Consider the following 19064-nt stretch of genomic DNA (forward strand, 5'->3'; position numbering starts at 1 on the left):
TTTTGTAAATCCATGTTGACTTTGTTCGATCCTGTCACTGTTTTCCAAGTGCTCTGCTATTACATCTTTTATAATGGACTCTAGCATTTTCCCAACTACCGATGTCAGGCTTACCGGTCTGTAATTCCTCGTTTTCTCTCTACCACCTTTTTTGAATAGTGGGGTAACATTAGCTACCCTCCAATCCATGGGTACTGTTCCAGATTCCATCGAATGTTGGAAGATGATCAGCAATACATCTACTATTTCTACGGCCACTTCCTTAAGTACCCTAGGATGTAGATTATCAGGCCCTGGGGATTTATCGGCCTTCAATCCTGTCAATTTCCCTAATACCATTTCCCTACAAATACTGATTTCTTTCAGTTCCTCCCTTTCATCACACCCTATGTTCCCCGACATCTCTGGGAGGTTATTTATGTCCTCCTTTGTGAAGACAGAACCAAAAAATTTATTTAATTGGTCAGCCATTTCTTTGTACCCCATTATAAATTCCCCTGATTCTGACTGCAAGGGACCTACGCTTGACTTCACCAATCTTTTTCTCTTCACATATCTATAAAAGCTTTTATAGTCAGTTTTTATGTTACCTGCACGCTTACTCTCATACTCTATTTTCCCCTTCTTAATTAATCCCTTTGTCCTCCTTTGTTGAATCCTAAACTGCTCCCAATCCTCAGGTTTACTGCTTTTTCTGGCCAATTTATATGTCCTCTCCTTGGATCTTATGCTATCCCTAATTTCCCTTGTTAGCCATGGTTGAGTCACCTTTTTTCTTTTATTTTTATGCCAAACTGGGATGAACAAATTCCGTAGTTCATCCATGCGGTCTTTAAATGTTTGCCATTGCCTATCCACCATCAACCCTTTGAGTTACATTTCCCAATCAATCCTACCCAACTCGCGCCTCATACCATCGTAGTTTCCTTTATTTAAATTCAGGACCCTAGTCTCTGAGTCAACTACTTCACTCTCCATCTTAATGAAGAATTCTATCATATTATGATCGCTCCAACCCAAGGGGCCTTGTACAACAAGATTGCTAATTAATTGCAACATCCGTGGAGAGAGAAATAGAGTCAATGTTTCAGGTCAAAACCCTTTGTCAAGACTGAAAAAGCACAGGAAATGAAACATATTAAAAGGCCAGTTTGGAGGCTGGGAGAGAACAAAAGAGAAGTGAAGAGACATTAAGAGGTATTCAAAACAAGATGAGATGGCGATAGGACTAGTGGAGACAAAAGACGGCTCTAGATTAGGTGTGAAATGCGCTGGCAGAATGGGAGACAGCTGCCATGTGGGAGAGAAAAAAAGGTGTGGATAAAAAAATATAAGTAAAAATGTAATGCATCTCATCTTCCGATTAGGCACTTTATAGCCTTCCGGACTCCATATCGAGTTCAACAATTTCAGATCATAACCTCGGCCCCCATTACATGTTTACTTATTTTTTATCCACACCTTTGTTTTGGCCCCCCCCACCCCACCTTTTTTCTCTCCCACATGGCAGCTGTCTCCCATTCTGCCAGCGTATTTCACACCTAATCTAGAGCCATCTTTTGTCTCCACCAGTCCTATCACCATCTCGTCTCGTTTTGAATACCTCTTAATGTCTCTTCACTTCTCTTTTGTTCTCTCCCAGCCTCCAAACTGGCCTTATAATTTGTTTCATTTCCTGTGCTTTTTCAGTCTTGCGAAAGGGTTTTGATCTGAAACGTTGACTCTAATTTCTCTCTCCACGGATGTTGCCTGGCCTGCTGAGTTTTTCCAGCATTTTCTGTTGTTATTCAAAATAACTTTGTGTAGTGCCATCAAGTGGGCAAAACTGGCATTTGATCATTTCTCATAGGTAAAAGTTATTTGCCAAGTGGAAAATGAATAGAAGGGTCGAAAATCCACGGCTCCTCTGCCGCACTGCTGTTCTACATCTGGCAGGATGCAGTGGAAGGGCTGATAATTAGCTAGGGCCGCCAGCCTCCCAGGATTGCCTCGGAGTCTCCAGAAATTGATGATTAATCTTCAGGACACAGCTGCGAGCCGCCCAGGAGAAAAGTCATAGAGACAATAAAAAATAGAGGTTTTTTTCAATTTCTGTGAACACTTTCATTTATTAGTTACAAAAATATAGGAGAAAAGCCTGTTTTACTGGTGGTGGGGAGGGGGGGTGGCAGTTGGAGGTGAGAGGTCATGTGATGAAACCACCAGGACTGCAGAACCACTGTCCACTCCAAACAGAGGGGGTGTGGCCAGGGAAGGGACTTCTGGGCTGGGAATCTGCCAGTTAGGGAACCAGGCCTAGACTTACCCTGGACTCCCAAAGATTTGCCAGGAAGTATTTTTTTTCTGGCCCCCTTATAAAGAGGGTCAATGGGGAAGATAGCACGATGCTTGTTTGTGGGAGGGGAGGGGAGGGTTGGTGGCTAAAGCATCACTCCTTCCCTGCCGCCCCCCCCCCCCCCCCACCTGAGCAGGCAGTCTAGCTGCATTTTGAAGCTTCTCTCATCTGTAAAGGAGGGAACCTTCCCCTGACCCACATGTTCCAGCAGGGTCAGTGCTGGAGGTTCCGACCAATGTTCCCTCAAATGTTTTTTCCTGTGTGGGCCCTTTAAATTTGCTGCGCGGTATCTCCTCCAGCAGCAGCGCCGGTGAGCGGCCTGGCGGGACCTCGCGATCGATGTGTGGCCGCGCACCTTAGGGGGACCATTGTTCCTGGCCGGCACATCTTGCCTCTTACGGCAGAAAGTCACCCCTGCAGATTTCTGGGGCTAGTGTCTCATTCTGCAGAGATTCGGAGGAATGGACACCTGGAATGATGACAACGCTGTAATTTAATAAAGATGTCAGATGCCATTATAAAACACAAGAGCAAAGTTCAATTGGCTTGTAAAACCATCTGAACCCCAAGATTACATTACAGGCCAGAAATAAAAAGTAACATTGTTATTCATGTATAAAAAATGATATACAGAGGCAGTAAGGGATAAAGTGACTCAGAAACAATAATCTGATCAACAGGTTGAAATTAAGTTATAACTCACAAGTCACTGTCATTGGAAGCCTGAAGGAGATTATAGTCCTGTGCTTCATGCCATTGGTGTTTGATCATGCCGACTGAAAAATAAAAGATTATAATTTAATCCCTGCAGGATTATGAAGAGATGAGCACCAATCGATACATAGAAGCATAGAAGATAGGAGCAGGAGTAGGCCATTCGGCCCTTCGAGCCTGCTCCGCCATTCAATGAGATCATGGCTGATCATCCAAATTCAGTACCCTGTCCCTGCCTTCTCCCCATTTCCCTTGATCCCTTTAGCCTTAAGAAATATATCCAACTCTTTCTTGAATATACTTAATGAACTGCCCTCTGTGGCAGAGAATTCCACAGGTTCACCACTCTCTGGGTGAAGAAATTCCTCCTCATTTCAGTCCTAAATGGCTTACCCCTTATCCTTAGACTATGACCCCTGGTTCTGGACTCCCTGGCCATCAGAAACATCCTTCCTGCATCTAGTCTGTCCAGGCCTGACAGAATTTTATAGGTTTCGATGAGATCCCCTCTCAATCTTCTAAACTCCAGTGAGTATAAGCCCAATCGACACAATCTCTCCTCATACGTCATTCCTGCCATCCCAGGTATCAGCCTGGTGAATCTTCGCTGCACTCCCTCCATGGCAAGAACGTCCTTCCTCAGGTAAGGCGACCAAAACTGCACACAATACTCAAGGTGTGGTCTCACCAAGGCCCTGTACAACTGCAGCAAGACATCCTTGTTCTTGTACTCGAACCCTCTTGCTACGAAGGCCAACATACCATTTGCCTTCTTAACCGCCTGCTGCACCTGCATGCTTACCTTCAGCGACTGGTGCACAAGAACACCCAGGTCTCTTTGCACTTCCCCTTCTCCTAATCTATTGCCATTCAAATAATAATCTGCCTTCCTGTTTTTGCCACCAAAGTGGATAACCTCACATTTATCCACATTATAGTGCATTTGCCATGTTTCTGCCCAATCACCCAACCTGTCCAAATCGTACTGGAGTTTCACGACATCCTCCTCACAGCATACCCTCCCACCCAGCTTTGTGTCGTCTGCAAATTTGGAGATATTACATCCAATTCCCTCGTCCAGATCATTAATATATATTGTGAACAGCTGGGGTCCTAGGACCGATCCTTGCGGTACCCCACTAGTCACTGCCTGCCATTCGGAAAATGACCCGTTTATTCCAACTCTTTGCTTTCTGTCCGCCAACGAGTTCTCTATCCAAGTCAATACCTTGCCCCCAATCCCATGTGCCTTAATTTTGCACACTAATCTCTTATGCGGGACCTTATCGAAAGCCTTCTGAAAGTCCAAATACACCACATCCACTGGTTCTCCCTTATCTATTTTACCAGTTACATCCTCAAAAAATTCCAGTAGATTAGTCAAGCATGATTTACCTTTTGTAAATCCATGTTGACTTTGTCCGATCCTGTCACTGCTTTCCAAGTGCTCTGCTATTACATGTTTTATCATGGACTCTAGCATTTTCCCCACTACCGATGTCAAGCTTACCGGTCTATAATTCCCCGCCTTTTCTCTACCACCTTTTTTGAATAGTGGGGTAACATTAGCTACCTGCCAATCCACGGGTACCATTCCAGAGTCTATCGAGTTCTGGAAGATGACCAGCAATGCATCTACTATTTCTAGGGCCACTTCCTTAAGTACCCTGGGATGTAGATTATTGTGGTGTATGTAACCTGTTCCACCTTAAGAGAACTTAAGCCTGTTCCACCTTAAGAGATGTACTACTTTCTCTGGCTGCTGTATACGTAATACCGGTGGTGACCACCGGTATATAAGTACTGTGTAGTGATATTGTATTTAGTATAGTCCTGACCTCCAACTAGTAAAGACCTGTTGAACTTTATTCTTGTAGTCTGTGTCAGTAATTAATCTTAATACAACTGGAACACACAGACTTAACAGTGGCGACGAGTCCGATTCTTACCCTGCGGCAGTTTATATCCACGGCGGCTTCGTCCACAGAACGGGCGTCGAAGAGAGGCATCCACCCTCATCACCCTGCTGGAAGACACGTCGCGCGGCAGGCATCGAGAACCCGGAGTGCAGAAGACATCCTGAACTCGAAGCCTCCATCAGCGGCAGTCAGCTATCTTCTTTCTACCTCGGTGGTGGGTAAGCCAGTCAGCGACGCGAGCAGAAAGTCGGCCGCGTTGGCTGTACAGACGGGGGGGAGGAAGACGGAGGAATAAGGGCGGTGAGATCGATCGCGACCGGAGATAAGGGCCGGGCCGCATTCGGGCCGAAAGGCGCAGCGCGGGGACATCGATCGCGGCTGGTGATAAGGGCCGGGCCGCTTTCGGGCCAAAAAGGCGCAGCGTCTGGGGCGACTGAAGGCGCGAAAGCCGCGGTGAAGGCGAATGCAGCCGGTGCTAATAACCGGGCTGCAAGAAGGGCTGCGAGGCGTGACATCGGGGAAGCGCGAATGCCCGAGGGAGCCGCGGTGAAGCGGAGACAGCGTCGGGGGAGTTACTAACCGCTGGGAAAGGGGAGCAGCAGCGGCACGCCAAACGCCATTGCAGCCAGTGGGTGAAGACCGCCAAGCGCGGGAAAACCGCCATTTTGTAGGCGGAGGACGAAGACAAGAGCGGGAAGCCGCCATCTTGGGATAAAATAAATTGCAACGATGCCTAAACATGGGAACATTGATACCTTTGATGGCGACATCGAAGATTGGGCCATGTATGTAGAACGCATACAAAATTATTGTAAAGCAAATAAAATCCCAGATGCATTAAATTTAATAATGTTAGTGCTTTATCTGCATCAGGAATTTTATTTGCCTTACAATAATTTTGTATGCGTTCTACATACATGGCCCAATCTTCGATGTCACTATCAAAGGTATTAATGTTCCCATGTTTAGGCATCGTTGCAATTTATTGTATTTTTATGTTATCCAAGATGGCGGCTTCCCGCTCTTTGTCGTCGTCCTCCGCCCACAAAATGGCGGTTTTCCCACGCTTGGCGGTCTTCAACCGTCCCCCGACGCTGTCTCCGCTTCACCGCGGCTCTCGCGCCTTCAGTTTCCCCAGACGCTACGCCTTTTAGCCCGAATGCAGCCCTTATCTCCGGTCGCGATCGATGTCCCCGCACTGTGCCTCTCGCTCGAAAGCGGCCCGGCCCTTATCCCCGGTCGCGATCGATCTCACCGCCCTTATTCCTCCGTCTTCCCAGCCCCGTCTGTACAGCCAACGCGGTTGACTTTCTGTCGCGTCGCTGCCCGGCTTACCCACCACCGAGGTAGAAGAAGAAAGCTGACAGTCGCTGATGGAGGCTTCGAGGTCAGGATGTCTTCTGCACTCCGGTTTCTCGATGCCTGCCGCTCGACGTGTCTTCCAGTAGGGTGATGAGGGTGGAAACCTCTCTTCGACGTCCTGTCTGTGGACGAAGCCGCCGTGGAAATAACTGCCGCAGGGTAAGAATCGGACTCGTCGCCACTGTTAAGTCTGTGTGTTATAGTGATAATTACTACACAGACTACGAGAGTAAATTCAACAGGTCTTTACTGGTTGGAGGTCGGGACTATATTGCATACAATATTACTACACAGTGCTTATATACCGGTGTGGTCACCACCGGTATTACGTATACAGCAGCCAGAGAAAGTAGTACATCTCTTAAGGTGGAACAGGCTTAAGTTCTCTTAAGGTGGAACAGGTTACATACACCACAGTATTCATCTGAAGTAGCCTTCTATTTCTACTCTGACTAGCATGTGGCACTGGTAGCAATCCTGAGATTACTACCTTTGAGGACCTGTTTTTTAATTTACCTCCTAACTCCCTATATTCCGCTTTTAGGACCTCATCCCGCTTTTTACCTATATCGTTGGTGCCTATATGCACCATGACAACTGGCTGTTCACCCTCCCCTTCCAAGATGTTCTGCAGCCGCTCGGAGACATCCTTGACCCTTGCACCAGGGAGGCAACACACCATCCTGGAGTCTCGTTTGCGGCCGCAGAAATGCCTATCTATTCCCCTTACAATTGAATCCTCTATTACTATAGCTCTACCACTCTTTTTCCTCCCATTCTGTGCAGCAGAGCCACCCCTGGTGCCAGGAAGTTGGCTGCTGCTGCCTTCCTCTGATAAGCCATCCCCCCCAGCAGTACTCAAAGTGGTATATCTGTTGGAGAGGGGGGTGGCCACAGGGGACCCCTGCGCTACCTGCCTGCACCTAGTACTCTGCCTGTTGGTCACCCATTCCCTTTCTTCCTGTCCAACCTCTACCTGCGGTGTGTCCAACTTGAGATCGACTCAGAAAATCAAAATCAATAAAATTTAATGAACAAACGAAGCTGTACAGGAAACTAGGATACAATGCAAATAGGTCTGGTCTGCTTGAAAGCCTCTCTGGAAACCGCTAGAAGGGTCCGAGCTCAACTGCTAGCAGGTTCCGAGCTCTACTGCTAGAAGGTTCCGAGCTCTGACGTCATGACGTCATCACGTTCTTCCCGCCGTTGAGAGATCACGTGACGGACGGCATGACGTCATCACGCGGAGTACAGGAAAGAAGCCCTAGTACAGTTAACAGATACATTAAAGGTGCAGCCCCCAGCTGTACTACATTGCTGTAAAAGGAATTATATACAATTGTCCGTAATCCTCTGGTGGTTCCGCCACATGCGCCCCCCCAAAATTGCTTTTAATGGAGAAGGTAAGACGAGAAGGGGGTCTGACGAGTCTGTCCGACTGACTGCGATACCCCGGCAGCTGGACTGGAGCGCTAGAAGACGAACTGGCCATTGGCTGTGGTTGGGATGACGCCGCAGGCGGAGGAGAAGAAGAGGCCGGCTGTGGTCGACCCGGTGAGGTGGGCACTGGCGACTCGGCGGATGACTGTGGCTGTACTGGACCGGTAGTCGACGGTGGACGACCACGACAAGGCGGCTGAGCGGTGACGACTGGTTTGCTCAGATCCAGATGCGCCGGTTTCAACCGGTCGATGGAGATGTGGTCAAGCTTACCGCCGACGTCGACTGTGAAGGACTTGTCACCTGACGAGATGACGCGGAACGGACCTGTGTAAGGCGGTTTGAGCGGGTTTTTGCGAGCATCCTGCTGAATGAACACGTATTCTGCGCTCTTAAGATCCACCGGGACATGGGAGCGCTGCAGGTCATGATGCGACATAGGCACTGGGATGAAATTCCTAGCCGCTTCCTGGTGGCTGACGAGCTGCTGAGCTGGGGACCAGGGTTCCGTGTGAGGAGGAAGAAAATCGGCAGGCACTCTGAGTGGTTGGCCGTAAACCAGCTCTGCTGAAGAAGAATGCAGGTCGTCCTTAGGCGCCGTGCAAAGACCTAGCAGCACTCAAGGGAGCCTGTCCACCCAACTAGGCCCACGGAGACTAGCACGCAGTGCGGCTTTAAGGGACCTGTGGAATCTTTCACACAGACCGTTCGCCTGTGGATGGTAGGCGGTGGTACGATGAAGCTTGGTGCCCAAACCTTGAGCTATGGCGTTCCAAAGCTCAGAGGTAAATTGAGGCCCCCGGTCGGAGGAGGTGTCAGCCGGTACCCCGAACCGAGCTACCCACGACGAGATGAAGGCTCTGGAGACGTCTGCCGCTGTGGTGGCAACCAAAGGAATTGCCTCTGGTCACCTGGTGGTGCGGTCTACCACGGTGAGGAGGTGAGTGTACCCACGAGAGGAAGGGAGAGGACCAACCAGGTCCACGTGCACATGGTCGAATCGACGCTCCGGAACCGGAAAAGTGGCGACTGGGGCCTTAACATGGCGTTGTGTCTTGGACTTCTGGCAACTCACGCAGGTATTGGTCCAGTCACGGACGTCGAGATGCATGCCCTTCCAGACAAATTTCTTTGCCATGAGTCGTTGTGACGCTCTCATGCCAGGGTGTGACAACCCGTGGATAGTGTCGAAAATTCTCCTGCGCCATTCGACTGGAACGATTGGACGTGGGACGCCCATCGAGATGTCACACAGGAGTGTGGTCCCTGCGGCCTGGAAGCTGACATCAGCCACTTGTAAGCTGGAAGGTGCGGTCCGGTATGCCTGCACTTCAGGGTCTGCCTTCTGTTCTTTTGCCAAACCAACATAGTCGACTCCCAGGTGTACTGCGTGGAGCTGGGCACGGGAGAGACAATCTGCCACCAGGTTGTCTTTGCCCGAGACATGCTGTATGTCGGTTGTAAATTCAGATATGTACGTAAGATGACGTTGTTGCCATGCTGACCATGGTTCCGCTGTCTTGGCCATCGCAAAAGTAAGTGGCTTGTGGTCTACAAAAGCCTTGAATGGGCGTCCTTCCAGTAGGAAGCGAAAATGGTGGATGGCCAGAAACAATGCCAACAACTCCCTATCAAAAGTACTATACTTGCGTTCGTTCTTCCGCAATTGGCGGCTGAAGAAAGCCAGTGGTTGTCATGTGCCGTCGACCCACTGCTCCTGTACTGCCCCGATGGCATAATCAGATGCGTCGGTGGTAAGGGCAATGGTTGCGCCCGGAAGGGGATGTGCCAACATGGTCGCAGCAGCCAAAGCGTTCTTAGTGTCGAGGAAAGCCTGGTCCATCTGGGGTGTCCAATCGATCGGGTCTTTGCCTGATTTACCTCTGAGAGTCTCGTACAAAGGTTGCATCAACAATGCCACCTTGGGGATGAACCAATGATAAAAATTGACCATTCCCAGAAATTCCTGGAGGGCCCTGATGGTCTGAGGAAGTGGGAACGAGGTGACTGCTTCCACCTTCGTGGCCAACGGGACGGCGCCTTCTGAGGTGATTCTGTGTCCCAGGAAATCAATGCTGTGCAACCCAAACTGGCACTTGGCCAGGTTGATAATAAGGCCATGTTGGCTGAGATGAGAAAAAAGGGTACGCAAGTGCGTAATGTCTTCTTTCGTGCTGTTACTGGCAATAAGGATATCGTCTAGGTAGACGAAGATGAATGGCAGATCGCGCAACACGGAATCCATGAGACTTTGGAAGGTTTGTGCTGCATTCTTCAGTCCAAACGGCATACGAAGGAACTCAAAGAGCCCGAAAGGTGTGATGACGGCAGCTTTGGGGACGTCCTGAGGATGCACGGGCACTTGATGATAGCCTCGGACGAGGTCTACTTTGGAAAAGATGGAATTCCCTGCCAGATGGGCCGAAAAATCTTGAATGTGAGGAATTGGGTACCGATCCGGTGTGGTAGCCTCATTCAGGCGTCTGTAGTCGCCGCAGGGTCGCCATCCGCCGCCCGGCTTAGGAACAATGTGTAATGGCGAGGACCAAGGACTATTCGAACGTCGAATAATACCCAGGCGTTCCATTGTATGGAACTCCGCCTTGGCGGCCGCGAGTTTACCGGGTTCCAGCCTTCGAGCTCTCGCATAAACGGAGGATCCTGTCATGGTAATGTGGTGCGCCACACCGTGCCTCACGACTGAAGAAAATGTGGGCCTGGTGAACTCAGGGAACTCACTGAGAAGACGAGAGAACTCATTTGGAGATGGGACTGCACAGGCAACTGACCAAGACATCGCGGTGCTTCGGTGGCAGGGGACCGAGTGAAAAGTGGAGGCACTGATTAGCCGGCAGTGTCGGACGTCGACGAGAAACCCGTTTGTGCAGAAGAAATCTGCCCCCAGGATGGCCTGTGAGACTTTCGCCGTGATGAACTCCCAAACAAAACGTTGGCCGCCAAAACTCAACTAGACCCTATGCTTTCCGAACGTGCGAATGGCCGCACCATTGGCTGCCTTGACGGGGGGACCTTGACCACCGGATTGAAGATCTAGCTTCGACGCTGGTAGGATACTGCACTGGGAACCAGTATCACAGAGAAAACGTCGCCCTGACAGGGAGTCTGTAATGTATAGGAGTTTCCCTGCGGACCCAATGGCCATCGCAACTCCGGCGCGTCCCTTAGGCCTTATTGATCTTCTCAGAAACCGCTGGTTTGAGGTAGGTTTTTTTTTTGGTGAGAAACTGCAGGGCGGACGGCAATTTATGGCCTTCGTGCCGAAACGAGCGTGGTACGCACACCAGCCTGCAGGAGGAGGAGTCGGATTCACTCTTGTGGGGGATGGGCGCCTCGTGGCTGCACAAGATTGTTGTGAGACGGTGAATATTTAATCCGCTTCCGCAGCGAGTTCAGCACAATCCGTGATCGCGGAATTGGCCAAGGCCGTCTGTACTGGCTCTGGTAGTTGACAGAGAAACAGTTCGCGGAACAGAAAACATTGCGATTCTGAGCCCAAAAGCGTGAGCATTTGGCTCATGAGCTCTGAGGGTTTTGAGTCCCCGAGGCCGGGCATGGAGATAAGTCTGCGAGCGCGCTCCGACTTGGACAGACCTGCAGTAAACGTGCTTTTAAAGCTTTGTACTTGCCATCGTTCGGTGGACTCTCGAGGAGGCTGACGACTCGCGAGGCCGTGGCTCTGTCGAGGGTGGAGACCACGTAATAATAACGGGTCGAATCCGTTGCTACTCCCCGGATTGCAAATTGGGCTTCCGCCTGGAAAAACCACGCGGCCAGTTGTTGCTCCCAAAATTGCGGCAGTTTGAGGGTGACGGCATTCATGTCCATGATGTAACTTCAACGAAAATTGTTCGAAGTAATCGGGGTCACCAATGTAGGAACTGGCGTTCCTAGCCGAAGAATTGAGATCGACTCAGAAAATCAAAAACAATAAAATTTAATGAACAAACGAAGCTGTACAGGAAACTGTAGAATACAATGCAAATAGGTCTGGTCTGCTTGAAAGTCTCTCTGGAAACCGCTAGCAGGTTCCGAGCTCAACTGCTAGCAGGTTCCGAGCTCAACTGCTAGCAGGTTCCGAGCTCTACTGCTAGCAGGTTCCGAGCTCTACTGCTAGCAGGTTCCGAGCTCAACTGCTAGCAGGTTCCGAGCTCTACTGCTAGCAGGTTCCGAGCTCTACTGCTAGCAGGTTCCGAGCTCAACTGCTAGCAGGTTCCGAGCTCTACTGCTAGCAGGTTCCGAGCTCTACTGCTAGAAGGTTCCGAGCTCTGACGTCATGACGTCATCACGTTCTTCCCGCCGTTGAGAGATCACGTGATGGACGGCATGACATCATCACGCGGAGTACAGGAAAGAAGCCCTATAACAGTTAACAGATACATTAAAGGTGCAGCCCCCAGCTGTACTACATTGCTGTAAAAGGAATTTTATACAATTGTCCGTAATCCTCTGGTGGTTCCGCCACATCCTCCTCTTTCCAAATTCCTGTTAGGAACCAGCACTTTTTTCTTTTAAAATGCTTATAAAGCAGAACTACAATATAAGCACTTTAAAAATACCAAAAGCCTATTACCCAATTCTGTGCTGCGAAACATTTTTAGCTATTTAAAGTTTGCGCCAGATGAAATGGATGGCAGAGAGGGAGAGATAGGGGACAAAACACCGAGAGCAGGAGCAGTGGTATAAAGAGCGCCGAGAGCGGGAGGAGCGGTATAAAGAGCGCTGAGAGTGGGAGCAGTGGCACAAAGAACGCTGAGAGTGGGAGTAGTGGTATAAAGAGCGCCGAGAGCAGGAGCAATGGCACAAAGAGCGCCGAGAGCGGGAGGAGTGGCACAAAGCGCTGAGAGCGGGAGGAGCAGTTTAAAGAGTGCTGAGAGCAGGAGGAGCGGTATAAATACATACTTTGGTTCTGTCTTCACAAAGGAGGACACAAATAACCTTCCAGAGATTTCGAGGAACATAGGGTCTAATGAGAGGGAGGAATTGAATGAAATCAGTATTTGTAGGGAAATGGTGTTCGGGAAATTGATGGGATTGAAGGCCGATAAATCCCCAGGGCCTGATAATTTACATCCTAGGGTACTTAAGGAAGTGGCCCTAGAAATAATAGATGCATTGCTGGTCATCTTCTAAAATTCTATAGACACTGGAATAGTTCACATGGATTGGAGGGTAGCTAATGTAACCCCACTATTTAAAAAAGGTGGTAGAGAGAAAACAGGGAATTATAGACCAGTAAGCCTGACATCGGTAGTGGGGAAAATGCTAGAGTCCATTATAAGAGATGTAATAGCAGAGCACTTGGAAAACAGTGACAGGATCAGACAAAGTCAACATGGATTTACAAAAGGTAAATCATGCTTGACTAATCTACTGGAATTTTTTGAGGATGTAACTGGTAGAATAGATAAGGGAGAACCAGTGGATGTGGTGTATTTGGACTTTCAGAAGGCTTTCGTTAAGGTGCCGCATAAGAGATTGGCGTGCAAAGTTAAAGCACATGGGATTGGGGGTAAGGTACTTGGATAGAGAACTGGTTGGCAGACAGGAAGCAAAGAGTTGGAATAAATGGGTCTTATTCCGAGTGGCAGGCAGTGACTAATGAGGTACTGCAGGGATCGGTGCTAGGACCCCAGCTATTCACAATATATATTAATGATCTAGATGAGGGAACTAGATGTAATATCTCCAAGTTTGCAGACAACACAAAGCTGGGTGGGCGTATGTGCTGTGAGGAGGATGCAGAGAAACTCCAGTATGATTTGGACAGGTTGGGTGATTGGGCAGATGCATGGCAGATGCAATATAATGTGGATAAATGCGAGGTTATCCACTTTGGTGGCAAAAACAGGAAGGCAGATTATTAACTGAACGGCAATAGATTGGGAAAAGGGGAAGTGCAACGAGACCTGGGTGTCCTTGTGCACCAATCGCTGAAGGTAAGCATGCAGGTGCAGCAGGCGGTTAAGAAGGCAGATGGTTTGTTGGCCTTCATAGAGAGAGATTTCGAGTACAGGAGCAAGGATATCTTGCTGCAGTTGTAGAGGGCCTTGGTGAGACCACACCTTGAGTATTGTGTGTAGTTTTGGTCACCTTATCTGAGGAAAGATGTTCTTGCCATGGAGAGAGTGCAGCGAAGATTCACCAGACTGATACCTGGGATGGCAGGAATGACGTATGAAGAGAAATTGAGTCGATTAGGCTTATATTCGCTAGAGTTTAGAAGAATGAGAGGGGATCTCATTGAAACTTATAAAATTCTAACAGGACTAGACAGGCTAGATGCAGGAAGGATGTTCTCGATGGCGGGGGAGTCCAGAACCAGGGGTCACAGTCTAAGGATAAGGGGTAAGCCATTTAGGACTGAGATGAGGAGGAATTTCTTCACCCAGAGAGTGGTGAACCTGTGGAATTCTCTACCACAGAAGGCAGTTGAGGGCCAACTTATTAAATATATTGAAGAAGGAGTTAGATATATTTCTTAAGGCTAAAGGGATCAAGGGATATGGAGCGAAAGCAGGGACAGGGTATTGAATTTGGATGATCATCCATGATCTCATTAAATGGCGGAACAGAATTGAGGGGCCGAATGGCCTACTCCTGCTCCTATCTTCTATGTTTCCAAAGAGCGCCGAGAGCAGGAGCAGCGGTATATATATCTATTCTCACGGGGAGGTTTGCTCGTGCTGTTGGGAAGGGTTTAATCTAATTTGGTAGGGGGATAGGTACCATCATATAGGAGTAGAAAAGCGGAATAAGGTGCATAAAAGAGTGATTGTGTTGGATAGTACTAGAGAAGATATGGCAAACAGTGATGATACCAATCGACTGCAACAAGACATAGCAAGGCTAGCAGAATGGGCAGACAAGTGGCAGATGGAATTGAATACAGAGAAATGTGAGGTGATGCATTTTGAAAGAAGGAACAGGGAGAGGCAATATATACTTAATGGCACAGTTTTAAAGAGTGTGCAGGGACAGAGGGACCTGGGAGTTAATGTGCATAGGTCCCTGAAGGTGGCAGGACATATTGAGAGAGTAGTTAACAAAGCATATGGGATCTTGGGCTTCATAAATAAAGGTACAAAAGTAGAGAAGTTATGCTGAATCATTATAAAGCGCCGGTTAGGCCACAACTGGAGTATTGCTTCCAGTTCTGGTCAGCACACTTTAGGAAAGATGTGAAGGCCCTTCAGAGGGTGCAGAGGAGATTTACCAGAATGGTTCCGGGGATGGGGGCATCTTAGCTACAAGGACAGGTTGGAGAAGCTGGATTTGTTTTCGTTAGAGCAAAGGAGGTTGAGGGGTGATTTGATAGAGGTGTACAAGATTATGACGGGTTTGGATAGGCTAGACGGGGAAAGGCTGTTCCCGCTAGTTGATGGTACAAGGACTAGGGGACACAGATTTAAGGTTTTGGGGAAGAGATACAGGGGGGATGTGAGGAATAACTTTTTTACGCAGCGAGTGATGACCTGGAATTCGCTGCCGATGGAAGCGGAGACACTCAATGTTTTCAAGGGGTGACTGGATAGGCACTTGAGGGAAATAAACTTGCAGGGCTACGGGGATAGAGCGGGGGAATGGGACTGACTGAATTGCTCTACAGAGAGCTGGCATGGACTCGATGGGCCGAATGGCCTCCTTCTGTGCCTGTATGACTCTGTGAAGTATAGATAAAGAGGCAGGGGACAGATAAGGGGGTGGGAGGAAGAAAAAAAGCACGGGGGAGCAGGACAGAAAGGGGAATAGGGGGAAGAGAAAGCAAGGGAACAAGGAGTAGGGGTGACCTGACAGAGAGTGTATAGGTAACGACTGGGGAAGTGAGGGGAATGCAAGGGGGAATGGAAAACAGAGGTATGGATCATAGTGGGAGGGAATGTTTTGGGACAGGACAGCAGTAGGAATGAGGTAAGGGTGATGGGGTCTGTCTATATGGCTGATTGTGGTTGGGAAGTTTGGGGACGACAATGGAAAGGGATGAGGAGGAAGTAGCACCGATAGAAAGGGAGATAGGAGTGACAGGCAAATTGTGTATTAGTGATTATGGAATGAAGGTTTGGATGGGTAGCCGGCAATACCTGGGTCAACTGAAAATATATTATAAGTGATTTAAGCACTTTACCGCTGAGATAAGAAAGCACTTAGAAGTAGAAGGTGACACAAAGAAAAATAGAAGGGAGTAAAGACAGAAATAGCAACATGCAATCAACAAAGACAGGTGAAGAAATACACGACTGACTCACCATGAGTAGCACCATGGGAGATCCACTGGTTTATTAAAAATGATTCAGTGTAGGTTATAAATAATGTAGTTGGTACAGATTGCAAATTAAAGTCAGCTTATATTTGATATAAGGGGGTTGGTAAAGCTTATCCGTAATACATTCAGGATACACAATGTATATTAACCATGTTATCTATTATTGCTATATTTTCTAAATCACTAGTGAATCTCCCATGATGTTATAGTAGATAGGCCTTGTGATGATGGTGTTTCCATGGTAGTGCTAGGTAGGAAATTCCAGGATTCTGACTCCGTGACGAGGATGGAATGATGATATATGTTCAAATCAGGATAGTGTATGATTTGGAGGTGGTGATGTTCCCATAACATTGCTACTGTTCTTGTTGGTAGAGGTCATAGGGGAAGGAAGTGGTGTTGAAGTAACCATGGTGGGTTGTTGCAGTTCAACTTGTAGGTGGTACATACTGCAGCCACAGTGCACCAGTCATGGAGGGAGTGGGGGAGTACAGTGGTAGGGGCACCGATCCAGCAAACTGCTCTGTCCTGGATCGTGTCAAGCTCCTTGAGTATTGCGGCTTCATGCATCCCAGCAAGTGCTGAGTGTTGCATCACATTCTTGACTTGAGCCTTGTAGGCGGGAGAGGCTTTGAAGGGTCAGGAGGTGAGCTTAATACAAGTGGCTATTGAGGCAGGAACTATGTAAAAGGGAGTTGCATAAGTATTTTCTACCAGAAAAAAATGACCATGTAAACTGCCAGATTATTGTAAAAAACCTAGCTGGTCTACTAATGTCCTTTAGAGAAGAGAACATACTTCCTCGATCTGGCCCCACATTATGTGATTGAACCTTAATGCCTTTAGAAGCAATAAATATTACCTTGTCAGTGTCATCTACAAGAACAAATGTAAAAATAATGCACCATGTGTTTGATCTGAAATATTCTCAATAGCTACCAAATATAGGGATAGGATTTCCGCAGATTTCTCCTGATCTCCTGCCATAACTTCAGTGGAAACCCTGGAGAAATATTTACGCTGTTGCTGCAGGGATTCCATTGATCTCTCCTGATGTTGCAACAGGAGATCGAGAGAACCCCGGTGGAAATTCCAGGTGGAGTTACATAAAATTAAACTTTTACTTTATGTTGATCAAGGTTGAAATCTTTGAAAAACCTGCCACAAAGAGATTGTTAATCAATAATAGTTTATAATTTTCTTGCAGATTTAGGAAGGCTGGTGTAGATTTAATTCAGAAAAAGGTCATTTGGTTAATAGCAGCCAGAAAGCTCATTATACCTCACAGTGAAGACACTCACGGCACTTAAGATTTTTAATATAAATAATGCAAATCAATCTTTGCTTGGCTTTCTACCTATTTTAATGTAATCTGTTTAATGTCCCCCCCACTCTCCATATTGTATTCAGTTCTAATCTGATTTGTTTCAATCTAATGCACTAAGATTGGGGACTCTGAACTCCATGGTGGTATTGCAACTGAATTAAGAATTTAGCTACACACTCTCAAAATGCACATATAGCTTCACCGATGCCTCAAATGGACCATACAGACCACACAGAAGGAGCTAGGTCCAATCCCTGTTCTGTGTAGAGTTAATAGTGGGGAATTATTATTCTGACTGCCAATAGTATGAGGGGGGGTGCGGGGGTGGGGTGCGGTAGTCCAATCAGCTAGGGTTCCCATTCGTCATCTCTAGTGACCCCTGCTGATAGTGTGTGTGTGTGTGGATGTCAGGTAAGGACATGACCAAGCTTGCAGCTGAGGCCCCGCCCCCGATTGAATAGTGTTGTGACACTGTCATGAATAAGGAGCACTTGGGTGAGGTACTGGACAGTGCCAGGTTCCTGTGGAAATGTATCGCAGCGACTTCAGGTACAAAAAGGGGGAAAAAAAGAAAGACTTGCATTTATAGAGCGCCTTTCACGACCACTGGACACCCCAAAATGTTCTACAGCCAATGAAGTACTTTTTCAAGTGTAGTCACTGCTGTAATGTAGGAAACACGGCAGTCAATTTGCGCACAGCAAGCTCCCACAAACAGCAATGTAATAATCTGTTTTAGTAATGTTGATTGGGAGCAAATCAGTGAGAAAAAAAGCACATCCAGTATTATTGTTTTTGAAATGGGGAGGGGGCAGCGTTGTAGCTTTATTTTGCATATGCCCACACTGCCCACCTGTCATTTTATAGTTTCCTCTAAAACAAATTCTCATGCACAGTGAGAAAGAAAGGGGTTCAAGTTTCTGCTTGTTTACGCCAGTAATATCAGTACAATCCAGGCCTAATCGACTAAACCAACGTAAAAGATCGGGGAATTTTAAAGCTGAGCTACAGCCAAAAGCACTCGCGCTCGTGTTTCAAGCGATCGTTTACGCTGGTTCAAGATTCAAGTCACCCAAATCAGGCCCCGCCCACAAAACTGACCACCGGTGATAATTACGAGATTCCGCCGATTGTGCTGGTTTGGGAAGGCTCTTTAAATTGCACTCATTCTCTTAGGCGCCCAGGCACTAGTAGGCATGTGATTAAAAGTTTTTTCCTATCAAAAAGTATTTAATTTATTAAGAAACCAATGAAACTATTAAATGGTTCAGTATAGTTTTTAAAGTCATTTTCAGTGATTTTAAATCCGGTTACTCACAGGTGGAGGACTGGACACCCTTAATATAAATGCTTATTTTTGCTGATAAACCCATTTTCAGCTGTATTATTAAAACTTCACCAGATTACCACTCTTAAATACATCAAGGAATACTTTTTAATGGAAAGATAAAAATATGTTCTATTGCACCCCCCGATTGTGCTGGTTCATGGAAGATTTTACATTTGCGATTATCAAAATGACTTTTGGCTGAAACTTGTACTATAACATAACCAGCGTCATTTCAAGCACATTTTGAGTGCTATTTCCCAATATTTTGTTGCCTCTTAGGAAAGAGTATGTAGCCTTCACTTCTTAACTTTCCAGCCCACACCCCATCATTATCTGAGAGCCTGAGTGGGACAGTG

The sequence above is a fragment of the Somniosus microcephalus genome, chromosome 2 (assembly GCF_052327205.1).
Source record: "Somniosus microcephalus isolate GS21.2 chromosome 2, FLI_Smic_1.0, whole genome shotgun sequence".
Taxonomy (NCBI): domain Eukaryota; kingdom Metazoa; phylum Chordata; class Chondrichthyes; order Squaliformes; family Somniosidae; genus Somniosus; species Somniosus microcephalus.